Source organism: Megascapheus bottae, chromosome 13, assembly GCF_031878675.1.
Source record: "Megascapheus bottae isolate mThoBot1 chromosome 13, mThoBot2.hap1, whole genome shotgun sequence".
Classification (NCBI taxonomy): domain Eukaryota; kingdom Metazoa; phylum Chordata; class Mammalia; order Rodentia; family Geomyidae; genus Megascapheus; species Megascapheus bottae.
Genome location: NC_143521.1, coordinates 13,433,748 through 13,453,921, shown reverse-complemented (window position 1 = coordinate 13,453,921; position 20,174 = coordinate 13,433,748). Strand labels below are relative to the sequence as shown.

The 20,174-nt window shown below is 35.7% G+C and overlaps 1 protein-coding gene and 1 long non-coding RNA gene across 2 annotated transcripts in view; one reads left to right on the top strand and one right to left on the bottom strand.

Moving 5' to 3' along the window:
- The window catches only part of Cfap299 (cilia and flagella associated protein 299), a 488,707-nt gene that overhangs the window by 139,897 nt on the left and 328,636 nt on the right, over positions 1–20,174 (top strand). The gene's annotated exons all lie outside the window — the stretch shown is intronic.
- LOC150055540 (uncharacterized) lies at positions 1,556–9,903 on the bottom strand. The gene is made up of 3 exons (XR_016537443.1): positions 9,759–9,903; positions 2,301–2,333; positions 1,556–1,810 (listed from the first exon to the last, which is right to left on the bottom strand). It is a non-coding gene; the product is annotated as an uncharacterized LOC150055540 (long non-coding RNA).

Genomic DNA, 20,174 nt, shown 5'->3' with positions numbered 1-20,174 from the left:
AGCACTCTACCACTAGGCCAAACTCTCGGCCTATAGAATTTTTTTTTTATCTCAGAAAGCATAGTAATAGAAATATCTCTAACAATATTTCTCTGAATTGATATAGTTACAGGAGAAATATTTTGAATCAATCTGAAAATTTTGTGAAAATTGATATCTACCATTTTATTGAAAGTAAGTGAATTTCTTATTACCAACATTTTCAATTTAACATTGACTATCTCTTCTTTTTTTTAAGTATAAGGATGATTGAAATTTTGGTCAGTAGGAGTAATCAGAGATGAATTAATACAATATATTCACTTTATTTCTGTATAATAAAAAATAACAATAATAAGGATTTAGAGCAAGCTGTCAAGCTACTCCTGTGCCTGTATCAGAGGAGATGAATTCAGTTTCAAGAGAGAAGAATCACAGTTTAGCTAATTTTTCTGGTGTGACTTCGTTAAGAAGAATCATGTTCAGTCTGGGTCAAGCAAAGTTCCTGTCATAAAAACATGAAAAAGTAACAATGGAATCTATTTGCTTTTCAAATGAAGCTGAACAGATATTCATTGCAATTTTAGAGCCTTTTCTAAGAATGGGAAAATAATTCCATTTCAGAAGTTCGAGGCTTTGGAAATTCAAGCCAGGCTTCAGCCATTTTTTGATTGTTAAAAATTAAGATGGATGCAGCTTAATTAAAGAGAGTCGAATTATATTGATAAACTGCTTTGTGAAATGGCACCTCCTTTCTATAACTACTTAAACATAATTAACAATTAAAATAATAAAGTTACAGGAGGATGAAAATAAAGAGATTGCATTTGATCATCTATAGTTAACATGTAGACCCAAGACCTTCAATCATGAAATAGTGCTGTTCAGAAAGAAGCTACTTGCAAGACTAGTTTCCAATGGCTGGATTTCTGTTATCTGTCAGACTATTCCAAATTGGTGCTAGCAGCTAGATGTGTATATAGCTTCTTCTATGAACAGACCTGAGCACAATCAATATCTATTGGGACAGCTTGTGAAACAAACAGAAAATTAAAATTTTATTTCACTTCACCCCATTTTCCACTTATTCTCTTAAACAATCTAGTTAATTCTCTTGGAAGCCTGTTTATTTTCTTTTGGAGCATATACCTCCCAATTTGCAAAACTATTCTGTACATGAAAAGGAACAGCTTTTATTTTAATATTAACATTTTTTGGTTTACCACAAGAACTTTGAATGTCAGCAAAATAATCCTTAACAACCTAACTGCCTTGGATAAATTTAATACCTTGGGAGTAATTGATCTAGCCATGTGCTTTAATTGAGTGTGACTGATCCTTACAAATATCTTGAGCAATTAATTAAAATTTTAGGGCATGTGGTAAATGCTTAAAAGTATAGAACACAACTGATCATCTGGTTGCTTGTACCTAAAATTATGAGAAATAGTTTGCAAGAAAAACTTACTTGCTGGAATACATTCAGAGGAGCACTGTCAAGCTAATGAGCGCTCTAGAGCTATGAAGCTATTAAAGTGTTAGTGTAAACTCTGGGCTGCTTATAGTGGTAGGAAAAATCAGCTTTATTCAAGGATTAGCAATCTCAGGGCAAGGGAGGAAGTAACCATCTCCAAGCTCCATGTAGAATGAAGGCTCTAGGGCCCAAAGCACTTTCAGTGAGAAGGAAGGGTGGTCTAGTGGTACAATGGGCAGGACTATTATATGCTTAGGGCTCTTCCTCCTCTGAGACTTGTCTCTTCTGTTGTTCTTCTTCTTCTCCATGGTACATGGCCATGGATCTTGATCACCTACATTTAGATCTTGTATCTTCCTAAAACAAATATTGAATTAAGAATTTAGTCTAATAGCAGGTCATATATTTTATGGTAGTACCAAAACCTAGGCAGGACTAATAGAAAAGTAATCAAATATTACAGTTTCTAGTATTCTAAGTCAAGGCTTCATAGCAGAAAGTCAAGGAGAGAGGAAAGGAAAGGACACTTGCAAATGCATGACCTTCTTGCCAAGGAACTCCTGATATACATGTAGCCTTAAAGAAGTAAGGGCAGTCAGTCCAGGCACTGGTGGCTCATGCCTAATTACTCCGGAGGCTGAGATCTGAGGATCATGGTTCAAAGCCAGCCTGGGCACCAAAGCCCGTGAGACTCTTATTTCCAATTAGCCACTAGAAAATGGGAAGTGGTGCTATGGCTCAAGTGGTAGGGCCTTGAGCTGAAGAGCTCAGGGTCAGTGCCCAGGCCAACTTCAAACCCCATGACCAAATAAATAAATAAATAAATAAAAAGAAGTGTGGACATAACCTAATAGCTATTTTCAAGTATTTCAAGATTCTCCTGTTAAACAGATATAGAGATATAGGTAAGATTTTTGCTTTTACTAGACTTAGGTTAATATAAAATTTCATAAAAAAATAAATATTGTAAGGGCATAAAGCAAAATACAAGGACTTAATTGTAATTCATGGTAAGCTTAACATAATTTGATATAAATTCCTTGTTTTCTTGTTTCCATAATTCTAGGCTACTAGTGAATTGTTGCCATTGACAAATAAGGGAATGGATCAAGATTGTATTCATAAGTGAAATGGGAAAACCTCACAATAAAGCACAAGCACGAGGCTCTAACAATATCAAAATTTACATTAGTTGATTGTCATGTACAGGTTTTCATTCACAATTGGACCGAGTCCATTGATTCACCACATCCAACCCTTGTCTCTACTGCAGTTAAATACAGCTCTGAATATGCTAGATATGAATATGATAATGGTAGATTATATATTTTGAGAAATTGTGTCAACTTTGATTAGGTAGGATTATCTCTGGCTTAAAAATTAGAATCAAACTAGATGCCCTTCAGTAGATGAATAGATCGAGAAAATTCTGTGTTTCCATCAGGAAGAATGGCATTGCCCCATTTATAAGGAAAGGGAAAAACTTGGAAAAACTCATAATAACTGAAGTAAGCCAGACACAAAGAAACATAGGCTCCATGGTTTCCCTCATTTGCAATCACTAGTATATTCCAAGGATAGCCTCACAGAGGAACACAATAGCTTAATAGCTATGTAGGTATGGCCATATAAAATGATGCTAATTGAAATAAAAATGATCCCCACAATATGGAAACAAGAGGTATGGTGTGTGTGTGTGTGTGTGTGTGTGTGTGTGTGTGTGTGTTTCTTTTTCTTTCATTTTTGTTCAGTGTACTATTTGCAGTTATTTCATTTTTAATATATTTTTATTGTAATTAATAAAGGGTTACATTATTTTCACAGATAGACGGGACATTACTTCACATACATTGATACCCTTTCTCATGTCTTGGTCCCCATTTCCCTCCCTCCCACCCCCACCCCTCTTCTTGTTTTCCTCCCTTCCCTATCCGATTTCAAATAACCAAATACAAGTATATCTGATATATCAGGTAACAAAGTGAGATACTGTAACAATATGAGATAACCAGGGACAGCAAAAGAGATAAGAGATAACACAGAACATTAATGACAACAATCACTCTTAAATGGCTTTTATTTCTATATCCTGGAAGTCCTTTCATTTAGCATCATTTTATAAGACTTTATGAATCTACTTTTTGTTCTATTATAAATCTCTGCTAAGAGAGCTCAACGTTTCTACTGTTTAGGACAAATGAGGGAAACATTGAACCTAAGTTCCTTTGAGTCTGGCTTACTTCACTTAATATAATTTTTTTTTCTAAGTCTTTCCATTTCCTTACAAATGGGACGATGTCATTCTTTCTGACAGCAGCATAGAATTCCATTGTGTACAAATACCACATCTTGTTGATCCACTCATCAACTGAGGGACATCTAGGTTGGTTCCATATCTTTGCTATGGTAAATAGTGCTGCAATGAACATCGTTGTGCTAGTGGATTTAGTATGCCCTTGTTTCTGGACGATTGGGTAAATCCCAAGTGGTGGAATTGCTGGGTCATAGGGGAGCTCTATGTTTAGTCTTTTGAGGAACTGCCATACTGCTTTCCATAGTGGTTGAATGAGTTTGCACTCCCACCAACAGTGTAGTAGTGATCCCTCCTGGCCACATCCTCTCCAGCATCTGTTGTTATTAGATTTCTTGATGCTGGCCATTCTAACTGGAGGGAGGTGGAATCTTAAGAGTTGTTTTGTTTTGCGTTTCTTTTATGGCCAGAGATGTCGAGCATTTCTTCATGTGTGTATAGGCCATTTTTATTTCTTCTTTAGAGAAGACTCTCTTTAAGTCTTTGGGCCATTTTTTAATGGAATGGTTGTTTCTTTGGAGATTAGTTTTGGAGTGATTCAAATTTTTGAGCTGTTGATATATTTTGTCTGTTGTATGGTTAGTGAAGATCTTCCATTCTGTAGGCTTTCTAGTTAATTTGCTAGCTTTTTCCTTTGCCATACAGAAGCTCTGCAGTTTAATGCAGTCCCACTTATCCAGACTTTCTCTGATTTGTTGTGTTTCTGGGACATTAATAAGAAAGGGTCAACTTCTACCACGGAGACCTAGTGTATCTCCTATTCCTCCTTGTAAGGTTTTCAGTGTACCTGCTTTTACCTCGAGGTCTTTGATCCATTTGGAGTTAATCTGGTGCAGGGTGACAAAGAAGGATACAACTTTAGTTTTCTGCAAGTGCTTAACCAATTTTGCCAGCACCACTTGTTGAAGAGGTAGTCTTTCTTCCATTCTATTTTTTGGCTCCCTTGTCAAAGATTATGTGGCCATAGGTCTGTGGTTTAATATCTGGGTCCTCAGTTCTATTCCATTGGTCTTCAGGCCTGTTCTTGTGCCAGTATCATGCTGTTTTGGTCACTAGAGCTCTGTAATGGAGTCTAAAGTTTGGTATTGAAATTCCTCCTGCACTGTTCTTTCTGCTAAGAATTGTTTTTGCTATTCAGGGTCTTTTATTATTCCATATGAAATTTTGGATTGCCTCTTCTATTTCTTTAAAGAATGACATTGGGATATTGATTGGTATTGCGTTGAATTTGTAGATAGCCCTTGGCAAGATTGCAATTTTCACGATGTTAATTCTTCCAGTCAAGGAGCATGGGAGGTTTTTCCATTTCCTCAGTTCTGCTTTAATTTCCTTTTTCAGGGTTTTAAAGATTTCATAAAAAATGTCCTTTACATTTTTAGTTAATTGCTAGGTACATAATTTTCTTTGAAGCTGTATTGGAAAATGACTTGCTTTCCTGATTGTTGCCTTGTTCCTCTCATTGTTGGCATAGGGGAAGGCGTTTGATTTTTGAGGGTTAGTTGTATACCCCGCTACCTTGACAAAGTTTTGAATCCGCTTAAGGAGCTTGGGAGTGGAGTCTATAGGGTTCTTTAAATACAGAATCATGTCATCTGCAAAGAGGGAAAGTTTCACTTCCTCTTTCCCTATTTGAATCCCCTTTATGCTTGCTTCTTGCTTTATTGCTGTGGCTAGGAATTCTCATACTATTTTAAAGAGTAGTGGAGAGAGTGGGCATCCTTGTGTCATTGCTGATTCTAGAGGGAATGGCTTTAGCTTTTCACCATTATGTATAATGCTAGCTGTGTTTGTCATACACAGCCTTTATTATGCTGAGGAATATTCCATAAATTCCTAGTTTCTCCAGAGCTTTTAACATAAAGGGGTGTTGGATCTTGTCAAATGCCTTTTCTGCATCTATTGAGACAATCATGTGATTCTTGCTCTTGCTCCTGTTGATGTGTTGAATTATATTGATTTTTGTATGTTTAACCAGCTTTGCCTCCCTGTGATGAATCATAGTGATGATCATAGTGTACAAGTTTTTTGATGTGATGCTGAAGACAGTTGGCCAGTATTTTGTTGAGAAATTTTGCATCAATATTCATCAAAGAAATGGAATTATAGTTCTCTTTCTTTGATGAATCTTTCTGGGTTTGGGGTGAGAGTTATAGTGGCTTCATAGAATGAGTTTGGCATAGAGCCTTCCTTTTCAATTTTGTTGAAGAGCTTGAGGAGTATTGGTGTGAGCTCTGCTTTGAAGACCTTATAGAAGTCAGGTGTGAATCCATATGGCCTGGGGCTTTTCTTGGATGGAAGGTCTCTTATTGCCATTTCTATTTCAGTGCTTGAAATAGGTCGGTTTAATTGGATTAGGTCTTCTTGGTTCAGTGTGGGTATGTTAATATTGGCTAGAAATTCATATATTTCTTCTAGATTCTCAAATTTGTTGGCATAATGGTTTGAAAAGTATTCCTTATGATGCTCTGGATCTTGGTAATTTCTATCTTGATATTACCATTTTTGTCAGTGATTTTGTTTATTTCGATATGCTCCCTTCTTTTTTGGTAATATTTGCTAAGGGTCTGTCAATTTTATTAATTTTTTCAAAGAACCAACTCTTTGTTTTGTTGATTCTTTTTATAGTTTTTTTTTGCACACCAATTCATTTAATTCTGCTTTGATTTTAATAATTTGCTTCCTTCGACTTGGATTAGGGTTGGTTTGTTGCCCTTTTTCCAAGAGGTTAAGGTGCGACATTAAATTGTTGGTTTGTGATTTTTCCAATTTGTTAATGTAAGCACTCAGAGTTATAAATTTTCCCCTATGTACTTACTGCCTTTGCCGTGTCCCAAAGGTGCTGATATTTTTGTGCTCCTTTTTGTTAAATTTCATAAATTGTTGAATTTCTGTTCTGATCTCCTCAATGACCAATTGATGATTCAACAGTCTCCATGAGTTACAGGGTTTTTGTTGGTGGAGATTGGTATCCAGTTCCAATTTGATGCCCTTGTGGTCAGAGGGAATGCGGGGAATAATTTCAGTGTTTCTAAATCTGGACAGATTTGTTTTGTGCCTAAAATGTTTTCTATTTTGTAAAATGTTCCTTGTGTTGCTGAAAAAATATATATTGTGATGTTGCTATGTGAAATAATCTGCAGATGTCTGTTAGATCTAGTTGGTCTATACACTTGTTTAATTCTGAGGTTTCCCTGTTGAGTTTTTGCCTGGTTTTTCTGTTCATAGGTGAGAGTGGTATGTTAAAGTCACCAACAATCACTGTGTTTTGATCTATGTGTGGTTTTAGTGAAAGTAAACTTTGCTTGATGAAGTTCGGTGCTCTGGAATTAGGTGTGTAAATATTTATGATGGTATGTCCTCCCAGAGGAGAGATCCCTTTATTAGTATTTAATAAACTTCTTTGTCTTTTCTCACTAATTTTAGTTTGAATTCTATTTTATCTTTTATGAGGATGGCAACTTCAGCCTGTTTATGGAGGCCTTAGTTTGATAAACTGTATTCTAACCTCTCACTGTCAAAAAATGTTTGGGTAAGATATGTCTCTTGAAGGCAGCAGAACGATGGATCTTGCTTTTTGATCCAGGCAGAGAGTCTATGCCGTTTAATTTGAGAGTTAAGTCCTTTGATATTGAGAGTTCAGATTGAAAAATATTTACTAATTCCTGCCTTTTTTAAAAGCTTTCATTAGGGCCTCTGGCTTCACAGTTGTTGTACTGAACTGGTATGATTTTTAGATGGTGCTATTTCTTTGTCAGTATGACGTTTGTGTTGATTTTCAATGTATAGAACATCTTTGATAATTTTTTGTAATGCTGGTTTGGTTGGGTATAGAATATCTTTGATAATTTTTTGTAATTCTGGTTTGGTTGCAACTTTTCCTTGAAATGGAAGGTTGTTATTTTTCCATCAGTCATGAATGAGAATTTAGCTCAGTTCAGTATTCTTGGTTGGTGGTTACTTGCATGAAGGGCATTACATATATCCTTATATATCCTTCTAATCTGTTCTTGATTGCATGGTTTCCACTGAGAAATCAGTGGTCATTCTGATTGGTTTTCCTTTGTGGGTGATATTTTTCTTCTCCCTGGCTGCTTTTAGTATCCTTTCTTTGGTCTCTATTGATCTTGTACAGATTATAATGTGGCGGTGGGATGTTCTTTTCTGGTCAGGTCCGTTTGGGGTTCTAAAAGCTTCTTGTATTTGGATGGGCCTGCCCTTCTGGATATTTGAGAAGTTCTCTGAGATGATTCCCTGAAGTATATTTCTAATACCATTGACCTCTTTCTCCAGGCCCTCCTCAATACCAATTAGCCTTTAATTAGGCTTCTTAATTGTATCTTGGATCTCCTGAAGCATTTTCTCATATTTCCTAGATTTGGTTTGATTCATTTTCTGTTCTTTCTCTTTTGCATTGTCTAACCTGCTATCAAAGCTTTCTACCTTATTCTTCATCTCCCTTCCTTCTAATTGCTCATTTTTTGATGCCTTGCACCTCTTGTTTTAGGTCATCTATGGACTACTTTAACTCCTTGATTTCAATTTGATTGGCTAGCTCAGCAGGTTTATTCTCATTGTACATTTGTTGGAATTCAGTCAGCTTTTTGTTTGTGGATTCTATGAATTCATCCACTTTTCTCTGTAAGTTTTTTCTTATGACCTCCTGTATGACTTCCTCTTGTTCATGTATCACCTTGTTTATGGTTTCATCTCATTTAGATATGGCTTCCTCACGTATCTCTTTCTGTATGTTTTCAAACTTTTCATTAATCATGTTTATCAATCGCATTTATATAGCATTTATAGGACTCTCCTCTAGTTTTGCCATTGAGTGCTCCATTGCCTGCTTATATTGGGTGGGAGATGCTATTCCTTGATTTGCCATTTTTCTTGAGTTTCTTGTTCTGCCCATTTGAAAATGGGAGCAAGATCGATACTGCACAAGATTATAATTTTTAAGATATAACCAGCTTAGAGCTCTTTAGCTGGCCAGATAATAGATATTCACAATTTTAGATTGATATTATCACTCTCTCTATGTTTTATGAACAAAAAGTCAACCCCTCAATCCAATCTCTATTGTATTTAAGTCCCTCTGGACCTACAGTATTACTGACCACCTAGATATACAGTATTGTTTAACAACCATCAACTGTAGATCCATGCATTATAAAAAGTTGAAGGATGAGCAGAGGACAGAGATAGAAAAATAGTATGAAAGACAAGAGGGGAGGTAAGAAAAAAGCAATGTAGGAGTCTAAAATTAATATAGTAATGAAGAGAAGGGATAGAAGAAGAATAACTGACCTACGGGAATAGAAAGGTAAAATAGTTGATTACTAAATTTAGAAAAAAAATAAGATAAATCTTATGAAAATAAGAAGCGTAATTAGAAGAATATATAAAGAGGAAGGTATATATAGGAGAGTTCAATGATAAAGCTTTAAAAAAGTAAAAATAAACAAAAAAAGCAAATAAAGCCAAAAAGAAAGAAAAACAACAAAAAAAGGTAGAGGGAGATCCCACACAATTGTGAGTTCTTAGACAAGAAATACTAGGGTTAAGAACCAGCAGATTAAAGAGCATGTGACTGTATCGATATAAATACCATTTGTATCCAGTCTGTACCCAGTGCTGTCACTATGTTTCTAGGAATGACCACAATGACAGAAGGAAAGGGAGGGGGGGAGAATCATAACATTAAAAAAAAAGGTCGAGGTAAAATGGCAAAAAAAAAGAATGCATAAAATGCAAATAAAAAAGGTAGAACAAATGGAAAAGAAAAAGGGAAAAAAAAGGAATTTTTCAGTTTTGGGGTTTTTTGGGGGGAGGGAAATGGGGGAAAGGATAGGAAACTTGTGTCTCCACTAAATTTGGAATCCAAACCCTTCAAAAAGTCTTTTTCTCTTGCAATTTGACTTTGTGGTTTTTCTGATCAGTTTACTTGATTTGGTAGAAAAAAAAGAAACTGGTGGAGTCACTAGTGGCTTTGTTTACCTGGATTAAGGCCCTGAGCAGGGGGAGGAACTTCTGGTAATGCTGGGGGCGGGAGTCCAGTCAAGCTGCCTCTGTGAAATCCTTTGCCCTTTTGAATGCTGGCGCTCCCAGAACCACTTCTCAGGCTCTAGTTGGTTTGGCAGTGTCTTTGCCAGCAGTCAAGATGGAGCTGCTCTTGGCTGGTGGGGGAGGGGATTCCTTCCCAATGCCGTTCCCGGAGCAGAAGTGGAAAATTCTCCAAGGAGATACTCACAGTTTGCTGGATTCTCCAGTCCTGTGCACGGCCGGGTGATGGCTGTGGGCTCTCGCAGGCACTGTGTGGCTCTGTCTGGAGCCTGCAGGTCTGCATGGCGAGATGCGCTGTCTTCTCAGGTTCAGGAGGGAGGCCTTCTCTCTGCGGAGACTCCGAGGGGCTGGTGCTGTTCCACGCTGTCTTCTTTCACTGGTGTTCTGCCTTTCTCCTCTTGACTCAGATCTCTGGTGCTAAAGCTTACTTTGGATGGATCTTTGGGTATGAACTTTTTCCTACGGTGCTAGAATTGGTATCTTGGTGAGAGCTCAGAAAGACTCACAGTGAACTGCTGTCATTTTCCCTGCAGTTATTTCTTTTGCCTTTTTTTTTTCTTCTCTGGTTTATTCCCAGCCACCATTTGTTATTGATTTTGGTAACCTTTGTTTTATATGTGTTTATTTGATATGGTGAAGGGAAAGAGAATGACAGAAATAGTGGGACAAAGAGTGAACTAATGTAACAGTGATAGTACATACTGTGTTGGAAATGAACTTTACAATTTGAGAGGGAGGGTTGTTGCAGGGGAGGGAAAGTTGGAGTTAATATGAGAGGGGATAACACTGCTCAAAAAGAAATTTATTCATTACCTTATTTATGTAACTGCAACACCTCTGTACATCAGCTTTACAACATTTTTTTTTTAAATGATTCTATAGATGAGGTTCCTGTGGTGGCTCAGGCCTGTAAATCTAACACCTCATGAGGAAGTGACATAGATGAAGTTTGAAGCCAGTCAGGACAGAAAAGTCTAATTAATTTGCAAAAAAAAAAAAAAGCCTTCTATTAGTGCTATGGTGTAAGTGCTAGTGTTAACTGAGCAAATAGCCATGCAAATGCAAGGTCTTGCATTAAATCCCTGGTATCAGAAAATAAAAGATTCTATTTCTTTGTATTAATTACCCACTTGGAAAATGATTTTAGAGTTTGACTCTGTGTGCCTTTACCTTTCTTCCTGTCATCTTCTATATTTTTAAATCTTAATATTTACATTTTTCTAACTTCTCATGACTCAGGAATAATTATGTAAAAAGTACTCTATAAATCTGCAAAGGTATAGCGAAACACACACCATATTTCCAGACACACAATGTACAAAATATGAAAATACAAAAGAAAGAAATTACCTCCTCACATATCCCAAAGCATGTATAAACACACAGGAAATCTTCCCAGTTTCCGTTAATCCCCTTTTCTGGAAGCAGCGGGTTTTACAAACTTAGAGAAAGCTGATAAAAATATTTTAAAAACTATATTGCTAATGCTGGCTAAGTGTCATGGGCCATGCTGCTGGTAGATCTGTGAACTGTTAAACATTTCTGCCAATATTTAGTCAGGTGTGAGTGTTAGTGTAAGCCAAAAACCTGATAAGCATGGAAACTGTTCAACTGAAGTACACGAGCAACAATAATATTTTGCAAAAATCTTGTACTCTGGAGTTTCAAATATCATATAGAAAGTACACTTTTTACAATTACTTGTCTATTTTATTAAACAATAAATATTTTGCATTAAGAAGGCATTTCTCATACATTAGATTATGCAAGTTGCAATCAAATTTTTATAATAGGTTTTTCAACTAACAACATGCCAATACTGTCAAAATGATGAACAGCCTAGCTTAGAAAAAATGACTTCCTAAATCCAATTATTTTTGTAAAAGATAGTATATTTCCCAAAACTCCATAGATGAAATCTAAAATACATAATGCAAACAGAACATACATGTGTAAGATATTTATTTTGATTATTTGTCTATTCTTACTTCTAATTTACACATTTCCTTCATTCAGTACTTTATAGTTATTTACTCTAGTAAATAGTACCAAGTTGTAGTGCCAAAAGTCCTAGTAGTACAAGGAGTAGAGCCATAGTGCAGGTAGTATAAACAGGTACAAAAATAGCAAGATTTTTTTTTCAGATTTATGTTTATTTTTATATTTGGTAATTTACATGTGCAATTCTTCAAATATTAAAAATATTTCTTCATCTGATTAGCATTTTAATTTTTGTGTTAACTATTATGTTGTATTCCCGCTAATATTTTTGAAGTAACTGAAAGCATTGAGTTACTTAAGATAGATATAGTTGTTAGAATTTAGATTGTTTTCTTTATTAAGATAGCACAACAAATAAGTGTTGCCTGAAGTCTGAATTAATAAAGATTATTAAATATCACTAGCCTAAATGGGAAATATGGGGCTGTGTGAATGAGAAACCATGTATGATTGCTTGTATAATTGGGAAAATGTAAATAGAGCTGCTTTTACTGATGTAACAAATGCCTTCAAATGGGAATGAAAACAAAACATATCCTTTCCCAGGCATTGACCTGATAAATGTTTTCTTGGCACAGATGTAACTGTATCTTAACCCTGAGCCAACCAGGTGAAATTGTCAACCAGAATGGTATGGACCTTAATGCTCTTTATTGGAAACCAGTGGTTTATTTTATTATCTGAACTTTAAAGTGTTCTAGTATGTCTCCTAAGTATTTGCATGGCTCAGAATATTACCAGGGAAGCTGCAGAAAGGAAAAGGATTATGGAAAAAGGGAAATATTTTGCTAACATGAAAGTTGGCTTTGCAAGGATTTAATGTATATGTGAATCACTAGATACAAATGATAGCCACATTTATTAAAATTAGGTTTAGTTTCCATTTTTGTTTCTTACATATGAAAACAATTTATTTGAACCATCAATGAACAACATGGTTTAGAAAAGGAAAATAAGCTAAGCAAAAAAAGAGAAAAAAATGGCCATAAAAGGAAAAACAAGAAAAGCAGAAAGGAAAAGGTTTATTTTTTATTGAAAATTCATTCTATTACACACCTACAAATAAATATTTGAACAAATTACACATTAGGTAATATGCATTATGTCTTTTTTTTTTCTTGTGGGTCATGGGGCTTTAACTCGGCCTGGGCACTGTTCATGATCTCTACAGCTCAAGGCTACCATCCTACCCCTGGGCCTGAACGTTGTCCCTTAGCTCTTCAGCTCAAGGCTACTGCCCTTCCCTTGAGCCAAACCCCACTTCCCATTTTCTGGGGGTTAATTGGAGATAAGAATCGTAGGTCCTTTTGTGCCAGGCTGGCTTTCAACCTTGATCCTCAGATCTCAGCCTCCAGAGTACCTAGGATTACAGCTTGGCATTATGTCTTTAAATGCCTGTTTCATTTTGTTCTTCCCCGTGGGTCAAGTTTTCAGAAAGAGCCTGCCTGTGAGTTGGTCTTATTCAACTAAGCTGGAAGTCCACTTACATATCGACTTTGTCAATCACATGTTTAGGATTTTACTATTCTCACTTGTCTGCTCTCCTCTCTCTCTCTCTCTCTCTCTCTCTCTCTCTCTCTCTCTCTCTCTCTCTCTCTCTCTCTCTCTCTCTCTCTCTCTCTCTCTCTCTCTCTTCTAGTCTCTTTCTATTCCTCTCTCTGCCTTCCTGTCTCTTTTGCATTATTTAAAAAAAATTTTTGGGTGAGTCTGTCTGTCTATCTGACTGTCTGAGCTCATTTGCCAGGGTATTTCTTTAATGATGGGCTTCTCATAGTTGCTTTTCTTATATTGTCTTTACAATAGTATGGTACTTTCTACCCTGTTGTTTCTTGTTCATTATAGTCAGATTCACGGTTGCAGAGGAGAATGATTACTCCTCATGGCAGGAGGGACATCGCCTGATCACTACTTATAAAAACATAAAACTAAACACAGAAGCAATATTTGTCACAGGAAATATGGGAAAATAATCCATAAGAACAATCAGTAGTTAAGTAATTAAATGATAGTATATTTGTCCTATGCAGGAGTACTATGCAACTGAGAAAGTGGAGAAATGTCTCATCACTAGATCACAATGCACTGAATAAAGTGCTATGTGAACAAGCAAGATTATGATAAACATGTATACTATGACACCACTTAGATATCTGAATGCGTAGCTTCTGATTAGTTCAGAGATACTAAACACAACAAGAACAATGGAGATAAATAAATCAACTGAATCCTTATTTTAAAATAATTGCATGTATGTAGAAGGAATAGCATGCAAGCTAGCTGTATTGGTTGGTATTGTGTTGATATGACAAAGTGCTTGAGATAAACAACTTATAATGAAAAAAGGTTGCCTTTGGCTCATTGTTTTGGAGGTTTCAGTCCATGATCAGTTGCCCCAGTTTGGGGGATGAAGATGGGCTTATAGCAATAAAAAGCCCATGGAATGTGTGGAGTAGCAAAGCTGCTCACACCCTCTTTGCTAGGAAACAATGAAAAAGAAGGGTCAGGGTTCCAATGTGTATTTGAAGGGACTGTTTCCAGTGATGTAACTTCCTTTCATTAGGCTCCACTTCTTATAGGTTCCTTAATCCCCAGTAGTTCTATAAGCTATCAAGGAAGCCATTAGCATATGGAAACACTGAAAGTTACAAACCATAACAGACTTCTCTTTATCTTCTTTCAATTACATGTTTTTGTTTTTGCCAATCCTGGGCTTGAGCTCAGGGCTTGAGCACTGTTCCTGAACTTTCTCATGGCTAGAGCTCTACCACTTAAGCCTCAGCACCATTTCTGGCTTTTTTCTGTGTATGTGGTACCCAGGAATTGAACCTGAGTCTTGGTGCATGCTAGGCAAGCTACCACTAGGCCAAACTCCCAGCCCCTCAATTACATGTTTTAATTTAAAATTGAGTAAATATTTTATGTGATTACTGGATAAAATTTGAAATATCTTAAAAATTAAAATAAAACAAAAAAAATAAACATAACTGCAGATGTTATTAATATTATATCTGTTGTGGTTTGCATTACAAATGTCTCTGAAAGGCCTATGTGTTGAATGCTCCACCCCATCCAGCACCCAGCATGTGGAACTATTGGTTGGTGGTAAAGTTTGAGGTGGTATGTTTAGTACAAAGAAATTAAGATATGGAGCTGTGGCCTTGAAGAGAATAATGGAAACCTAGTCTGTTCCTGTGTCACCCTTTACTTTCTGGATGTCATAAGGTAAGAAGACCAAAAGGTCTCCTCCACTATGCTCTCTCATTCACATTGGGCTACCTTGCCACAAGCCAAAAAAAAAATGCAGCCAGCTGGTTATGGATTGAATGCTCTGAAGCTGAAATCCAAAATAAATCTTTGTTCTTGGTATGTTGATTACCAGGTGTTTTAGTTATAAAAGAAAAAAAAAGAATTTCCACCTTCAGGGTCTTTAAAACACAGACATTTGACCATATATCCCAACTAAGATATGCCATAGGTTATTATAAGACCTACATAAAGGTTGCAATAAGATAAGGAAACAAGCTTGATGGTTTTTTTTTGTTGTTTTTGTTTTTTAAATGTTCTATGAAGTTATTTTTTCTTTTCTTTTTTCCTGTTGGTTTATGATTTATCCTCAGTTGTCACTGTTTTTGTTGTTGTTTTTTTTTTTTTTATATTTGGTACCCTGTGCCTTGCATATGCATTTATCCAATTTGGAGAAGGGAAGGGGAATAACAAAATGGTGAGACAAAGGCTAAAGTGCGAACCAGTGCAACAGCAATACTCATAAGACACTATGTTGGAAATTAACTTTACAACTTAAGCAGAGAGGACGAGGGAAAGTGGGAGAAAATGAGGGAGGGACTGACAATGCTAGGCAAGAAATGTACTCATTACCTTATTTATATAACTGTATCTGTACATCACCCATGCAAATAAAAAATTATTTTTTGTTGTTGTTGTTAGTTGTGAGGCTTGAACTCTGGGCCAGGGCATTGACCCTAATTTCTTCATCTCAACGTTACCACCATACCCCTTGAGCCACAGCACCACTTCCCGTTTTCTAGTAGTCTCATGTTCTTTAGTGCCTGGGCTGGCTTTGAACCGCTATCCTCAGATCTCAGCCTCCTGAGTAGGTAGGATTATAGGCATGAGACATGGTTCCCAGCTGTAAATTAAATTTTTAAAAAAGAGCTACATGAAATCTTAAACTTTTCAGTAAGCACATGCTTCTGATGGCAATATTTAGATATCCTAAACACTGAATGTCATATGTGTATTTTGGAATTTGACATGGATGACAGGACCTTGCTACCATGGAGAGTATATTTGGCACAGCAACCCATTAGCTCATTCCCCAAACCCATGATGTGTTCATAAGCCAGAACATGCTTTCCACAGCCTGCTTCCCCTTCCATGACCAGTGTACTGGGGGTATTTAGGCAGATAATTCCAGGAACCAGATCTCTTGTAGTCTTGGCTAAAAGGAAACCCATATGACTTCTCTATCTAGTAGCCCTGGATGCTTCCAAGTTGTCTCTCTTCTCTGTTCTATCTTCACCTAATACTAATACCTTCCTTCCTTCCTTGCCCCAACCCCCCGTGCCTGTCTCTTTGCTACTTGGAAGTCAGATTTACATTGGAATACTGTAATTTTTATTAATAAAATAACATACAGGTGATATAGATAACATTATGCAACAAGCTTTGTTAAGTTCTCTGCAAGTATTTTTCTCTCCAAAGTCCCTAGTAAAAGCCCTCTTCTTTTAGCTAATTTCTTCCTCATCCACACATGCTTTTTTTTTCTTTTTGTGCGTGTGTGACACAGTTTTCCTGTGTGGTGAATCCTCACCACATATTTATTAGTATGTCACTAAACTGGCCTCAAATTTATCATTCTCAAGTCTTATCCTTCCAAATTCCGGATTACAGGCATGTGCTGCTATGACTAGTTCCATAATATACTCTTATTTTCTGAGCATTCAGAGATCACTCATTCTGATGCAAACAGTACATCTCCCTTTGTGTAGTTATTAAGAAATGCAGTATGGGCTTCCACCGTGATTGCTTTTCTTTGGTGAAGAATTGCCCCTCTGGAATTCAATTGTATCAAATAACAAACAAGAAGTCATTCTCACTGATTTCTTTGCTTTCATTGGCTTTCACTGCATCAACAGAATGAGAAGGTCAGAAAGTACATTTTAAATCAGGATTAAAGATGTAGTTACCTCCCAGAAGAGGATAAAAGTAGCTATATTTTAATGTTTCTTTGGAATAAAATAAAATACAAATAACATATAATTTATTTTCTTTCTCAGTGACATTTTTTCAGAAAATTTAACCTATTATATTTAAGAAATAACTACAGAAAATTGGCCAGAAAAATAAACATGCAGAGACAGTTTCTCACACAGACATCAACACATTTTGTTCCCTCAAAGGAAAGCAAAGTTGTCATGTAAAGTGAGTAATATTTGACTAATATAAGACATCAGTTATTTTGGGACTCCCACTTGGGTTTTCTTTAACATGGAAAACAAAAAGCAGCAGCTGTCTAGTGTATATTTGCGCACTTCTTGTCATCTTTTTGTGTATTTCTGACAGTGGAAATATTCCCCAGAGATGTTGATAGCTTTACTATAACATTTGATCCTGTAAAGACTTTCACAAAGAAAAGAATATGGGAAGAGGTGCCATTTTTTCTCTCAATGCTCATTTGATCCCCTTTTCTTTATATTTTTTACCTCATTTCTGAAAGTTATTAGAATATAATTGATGAGCTCTTGGGAAAGCTATGGAAATTACAACACAGACTATAAAAGTTCATAAACCAAAATCTCTGTAAAGCATAATCCCTACTGACTCAACTCCTAAGGAACATTGTTTCAGTCAAGTTAAAAGAAAATAAAAACCACAAGAATAGTTTGAAAGACCCAACAGGGGGCTTGAAACCACAGTTTTTCCATCCTACCCCACCTATTTTGCAAAAACAACTCCTTTGAGATTAAAGGTAGATTGACCTGTCAAATTAATATTCAAAAGAATAATCTTGAAAAACTTAACTAGTTGATTTCTTCTTTGCATATCATCTGGATCAAAAAATTCTATTTGAAAAAGTCCCTCATTATGTTCATGTGTATTAGCACATATATTTTTATCTTCATATGTATTGATAAATGAAACTATAAAGAACCTAGAAAAACAAACTAGATTTATACTTCAGGATTTTCCAGTCGTGAAATGTAAACAGTATATATTGATCTACTCATCTACTGAGGGGCATCTCATAGAGAATTTCTGAACAGACCACAAACAGGAAATAGAAGGGATTAGAGATTTATCCTGTGCACACTGAAGGAGTAGAGCATGTTTTCTGAGTAAGCAATTGACAAAATGAATTTTACAGTTTAGAGATTTAGTATAATAGCAATGTATAGGCTGGAGGAAAAGAAAAAGTAAGGAAACATTCTCAAATATCTGATTTTGTTTGTCGATGTTAATTAGTGGTTGTGTTTCATGTATATTTTGGTGTTTGGATTATTGTTACTGCTAAGGCAAACTCACCAACAAAAAGAAATATATTTCTAGATCATGAAAATTCATAGCTGCCAATTCTTAATGAAACCTGTGTTAATCAATGCTTAAACCTTCACCCAACACAGTCAACAAATATGCCCATTTTTATTTCTACCCTCACTACTATAGATTCAATAAGAACTTCCTAATTTTTGTTTAAGTTTTGAACTTTAAATAATCCTCTAATCAATTCATTCAGTATTGGTCTCTATTGGCTGTTCCTCAAAGGCGTCAAATATATATATATATACATTTATATACATATATTTTAATGCGTGAATTTAGCTATCTTGTTTTCTTGTATGAAGTCCTTGGGGTTTAACAGCTTCTGGAAGAGAAGGTCTAAGCTCCTTAAGCAGCATTCCCAGAAGGAAAACACCATCCAGTGTTTTAGGACTGGACTCCCTGGATTTGCTCTCAAGTTTTCTGCCTGCTAGCTGTGTAGCCTTACTAAATATCTGCAATAGGATGTCTATAAAAATAGCAACTTTCACTAATAGTATGTGGTTTCTCCCTTACTTCCTGAATTTACCTTGACTATTTTGCCATTACCAAAACTTGTCTTGAATTATTTATCTTTTATTCCTTTGCAGATATAGATACCTTTCCCGTCCCCCTACCCTCTCATACTCCCACTCCATGAATGGCTAAATGTGTCTTATTTTTTTAATCTTCAGTTTAAGAATAATTGTTTCTCTTTGTAATATTGTGACTTTTTTGAATAGTGGAATATTTTTTACATTTTGAAAGTGGGAGTTGAGCAACAAAAGTGTGAGTTGACCGTATCCGAACACAGTAGGTTATAGTATGCCTTTATGTTTATATGCCTGCCTTTTCTCTGAGACTATAAGCAACTAAGGTGGGGAGTTATCATTATTTCCTTAGACAATTCCTGTGATGCAGTGGCTATATAATAAAGTATATAGAAAATTTCCATATAGAAGACATAATTATTCTTTTATAAATCTCTCTTAAAACTCACTTTTAATTATGTGGTCCAGTGTTGCTATAGGGATTTCTTTCATTTAAATGTTATTTCTATAAAAAGTCATTTTTACCTTGATTTCCCCCCTTTTTAAATATCTCAGTGATTTTAATTGCATTAATGTATTTAAACACTAGGTTAACATATACTATCAAAATTACTTCTGAAACATGGGAACTAGAAAACCAAAATTATACATGTGATTGGGTCTCTGACTATCTCTGTATTTCTGATGGACATTTTTGTTGCAGAGCCACTGACATATACTTCCTCCAGATAGGGACATCAATGGCTTCCCCAGTCTCCTAGAGACAGAAACAAATTGGTGTGTGCGTGTGTGTGTGTGTGTGTGTGTGTGTGTGTGTGTGTGTCCTAGTCTTTTGGAATTGTGCACATAGTCATTGAACTCATAATGCTTCCTTTTATCTAATAAAGATATCACAATCTAGCTGCATTCTTGCCTTCATTCCTTCTACTAATAGGATGTTCTGTCTACTATCAATATGGACTTAGCTATTTCAAAAATTTCAATTTCTTAAATAAAGTAATTATATTTAAATCACAGACAATTTACATGTTTGTAGGAAGTGAGTGGCATAAATATTTTGACTCTTCACGGTGTAGAAAAAGAGAATAAAATGACAATTTAAATGAAATTAATTGTATCTGGGAAGAATATTGGTAAAGATATTTATATTATTTATAAGCTAATTTTAATTATTTGCAAAAACTATACAGCTATGGAATTAAATTGAAAAATCTAGTGGACAAAAATGATTGTGTGAGCTGGGCGCAGTGGCTCATGCCCA